General features: G+C 34.2%; 1 pseudogene; it reads right to left on the bottom strand.

Annotated features, from left to right (window-relative positions):
* Positions 1–1,519: 1,519 nt before the first annotated feature.
* Positions 1,520–4,308, bottom strand: LOC132162644 (UPF0481 protein At3g47200-like; annotated as a pseudogene).
* Positions 4,309–4,314: the final 6 nt, after the last annotated feature.

The raw sequence follows: 4,314 nt of genomic DNA, 5'->3' as shown, positions 1-4,314 counted from the left end.
CATGGTATCAGAGTCAAAGGTCCTGAGATTGGACTTTGACTCCGTCAATTCATCTCCCATTTAAATTGAATATTTCACGTGTTGGGCATCATCTGTTAAAAAGGAGTTTGAGCCCACACGTGAGGGAGAGTGTTAAACTAATGATTAAGTGATTAAATTTAACTCTTCCAATAAGTTTAAGCTTTTGAGATAAATGATAATTTAACAACTCTAAATATTATGGGAGATTTCAAGGTAGGTTACTATTGTTTAAATTTGGTCTTCTTTTAGTAATCATCCACTAATAACTATTACCTTCTTTAGCTCTAACATACACGTAAAAGTTCATACCATTTATTGGAATTAGTAAGAAGCAGACAACACATTTGCTTTTTTGCAAAGCAAGAAAGATTCCATGTGTTCTATATATTGACACATGAATGAAACAAAGGTGAGTTCATTATCATATTACATCGATCGGGAAACTTCAATACGTTGAAATGACATGCACCAACCAAAAAATCAGCACTATGCAGTAAGACTATATATATATATATATATATATATATATATATATATATATATTACAGTTCTATGAATCAATGTGTATGATGAGATCGATTTGATTAATTATTTTAATAACTTTTTCACATTTAACTCTTCAAGTTTTTATTTTGGGTGCAAAAATATTTTTAAAAAATGTTTTACCCATACTCATGGCGGTTGTTTTATTATCTCTTTTTTTTTTGTAAAAAACCTCGCACGTTAGAAAGAATGAGACGCAGAAGTTGCAAATAAAATTTGGCTTACTAAAATTTTAGTAGTGTTTGGTGAAGATTGAAAGAAACAATAATGGGAAGATAATAAGATAGTAAAGATTGAAAAAAATAATAATGCAAAAATAATAAGATAATGACAGAGATATAAGTTTGACATCCTAATTGGTAAGCCTAAAGTTGCTCCTCTTTTTGAGTTGGAAAATGAGATGGCACCAATAATGACGTACACCAACTCTCAGTCGCCATATATTGCCCAATAATGCATCTTCCTATCAGAGTTGATCAAATGATTCAAATAAAGTTACCCTCGAGGCATTAGTGGGTCTCGCTTTTGTGTCTCTCTTTTTCTATTCCAGTTTTTTTTTTTTCTTTTTTACACACCCAGTGTTGTGCGGAAAAAGAAATGTAAATAGTCTCACGTCAGCCAAAGGGCAGAGTGTGTTCTTAAGCAATTATTTGGATGATGTACGTCAGTGAATCCCGCTTCTAAGCATCTCTCCTATTCGTCTCTATCAGTGTCACTTCTCTCTTTCTGACTTTTCATTGTGTAGAAAAATAAATAAATAATAATAATATAAATTACACTAAAGGCACCTTATCTAATTAGCTGTTGATCCATATGACAAAAGTTTCCCAATAATTAGTTGTTCTCACTTTTTTCGAGAAAGTAACATGCTCAAGAAAAACGCCAAATAAGGCTGTTTTGTCTTATGAAAGATGAAAATCGATCTTACGTTATTATTTCCACACTTGATGTAAAATTACAGTTAATAAAACCTTCTTATTTGTGAACAGTGAATATATAGGCACTCCATAGATGCTAGAACAAACGTTTGATCCACCTTCGAAAATTAGAAAAACAGTAGTAAAAAACAACTCAAAAGGCAAAACCAACTTCAATTACGAGCGAGAGAAGCTGTTGGGCATTTTCACGAAATGCCTGAGGAAGATATTCCAGAAAGTTAATAACAGGAAGATAATCCCAACAATCGTTGCAGTGCCTCTCCAAATGTCTCGGAAATATGTTGTCGTCAAGGTTGCCATATTCCGATTCCAGAAGTTGTCGTAGTGCTCATTAAGCGTTTGGCACAGTTCATAGTAGCATGAATCTTCTGCTACAATATGATGGCCAAGTTTGTTAACAAGTCTCGCCAGTGCTTCATCGCTGCCGAGCTGATTAACAATAACCTTTTTATCAACCAGTAGATCCACATCTTTTTCAGTGTTGATAAGGCAATCCAACAGCAGAATGTAATTGCAGATGTATGCCTCTTTCGGATAATGACACTGCTCCAAGGCCATGATGTTTCGGAAAACACAGTTGGTTTCGTGATCTACGACAAATGCAGGGAGTTCCAAGAAGGGTTGCATGTGCTCCAAGAAGATTATGCATTTCAAGCATGGTAGGCAATTCAAGAGCCATGAGCAATTCAAGTAGGGACAGTGTTCCAAGCACTTATCTGTTAGAATATAAAATAAAGAATTAAATTAATTTTTTTAAAAAAATAAAATAAAAAAGGTTTTAATATAAACAGTAATTTAACATGGTATCGAAACTCAAAAGTCCTAAATTTAAACTTAAACTCTATCAATTCACATCTGATCGGTCAAAGAATAGCCGTCCACATGTGCCGTAACTCGAATCCATGACGCTAACTCTGATACTATTTATTGAATCAGACATTTGAAAATCAATTAATGTCCGATGAGAAAAAGCCAAAACTTTAATTTTAGAGCATTCAAAAGCACACCCACAAGACATGTTTTAATTAAGAGCCGTCTCCGTGAGCGAAACGACACTGTTGCAACTTAACATACGTGTTAGGCCTCACTAATTAAGAGAGAGAGAGAGTAACATTACCCTTTTGGAATCGTATGTCAAGTAGGTGTCTTCCTTTTAACTTCTTTGAACTTCACCCCAGCCTCGTCAAGCTTTGTGGCACTGCATAGTCGATCAATGGCCTTCTTATCTTTCTCCTCCAGTTCTAATGGATAGAAAAAATATCTCAGCAAATCGGTGAAACGTTTAATTCCTTTCCCAATAACCATGTCGGTTTTTGGCTGCTGATCATATTTATAAAAGTAGCTGCGGCAAAGCTTAAGAAAGGAAGAGCCATGGTAAACAGACATATACAAATCCTCAAGAATAAAATAAGGAAGCTGATTCTCAAGAAGAAGCAAGTCATGCTGTATACCATCCCTCAGCCAAGGCTTGCTCAAAATATAATCCTTTTCAGATTCTTCCTCTTGAGAATTCCTCCAGAAGAGCTCAATTATAAAGATACCATCCAACATAACCATTTTTATGAACTCTTCTCTGCTGAGTTTTGAGGAATCCGCATAGCAATGACGGATATTTACTTCTTTCTTTTCAATGATGCTTGAAAGATACTCCTGGCTCTTCCCAGTCCTATCACAGAAGGCCTTCAAATATCTCAGTTTTTGCTTTTCCATGTCCCTGCATTCTTGCCTGCGGTGATGAAGGGGGCCTATTGAAATTAACTTAGGGGTATAGGCGTCTTTGTTTACTTTGCGAAGTTTCTTTGGAACCCTGTAGATGCAGCACTCCGGCCACTCGGCAGGCTCCAGATCTGATGGGATATCAATCACAAAATCTTCGCATTTAAGACCCTTTTTCTGATCATCACTTGCATCTTCGCAGGCCATCTTCTTTCTTCCTCAGGTTCCTTTTCCTAAGGAAAGATCCTGGGGAGATAAACGATAAAGTGTTGGGTATATTCAAGTTATATATTAAATTGTATTAGAGCTTCCAGCAAATCCTTCATAATATACTTAGTTTCGACTATTATTAGCAATTTTTTTCATATATGAGATATTGTCATTTTGTAGTTTTTCCTTCAAATATGAATAATAATAAAATAATATTTAAAAAAAATAGAGAGTAAAATAAAAAATCAGTTAGAATATGTATGAAAAAATAATAATTAGAGTAAAAATTTATACTTTTTCAATAATTATTTTACCTACTTATGCCGAAAATGCTCTAATTAAACTCGTTTTATTTATAAAAAGGTTAAGAATATTAAACAAATAAACCTAGACTAAATATAAGATAAAAAATGAACCCTAATATAGAAAATATTTTCTAAATAATGTAACACTAAGTCACTAACAATTAACCATCACTAGCGATAGAATACAATCAAATCCATGGTGAAGGTCGGGTCGAGTGTAATACTAGCACACCTCATCATGAGTACTCGATTATTATTAAAAAAAACACATAAAAATTATGTAATTAGTCTTCCAGTGCCTACTAAAGGTCATCTTTTTAACCTTTATTTGGTATAAACTCACTACTATAACACAAAATTTCCGTCATCTGTTCTAACACGAGCAGTAGAATATATGAAAAAAAAAAGAAAAAAAAAAAAAAGATGTAGAATAAAGAACCTGCAAATGCTGCTGCCAAGAAAGGTTTCACTACTCTTCAGTGCTTGAGCACAGGAGAGCTCCTCTCCCCCTTTTAAATGCCACACTCATCCGCTGTCTCTTCTCTCTTTTTCTCACTGATAATAATATCTGCTGTCCTCTC

Source organism: Corylus avellana, chromosome ca1 (genome assembly GCF_901000735.1).
Source record: "Corylus avellana chromosome ca1, CavTom2PMs-1.0".
Lineage (NCBI taxonomy): Eukaryota > Viridiplantae > Streptophyta > Magnoliopsida > Fagales > Betulaceae > Corylus > Corylus avellana.
Note: the sequence above shows the minus strand (reverse complement) of the source record. Positions and strands in the feature narration are given on the sequence as shown.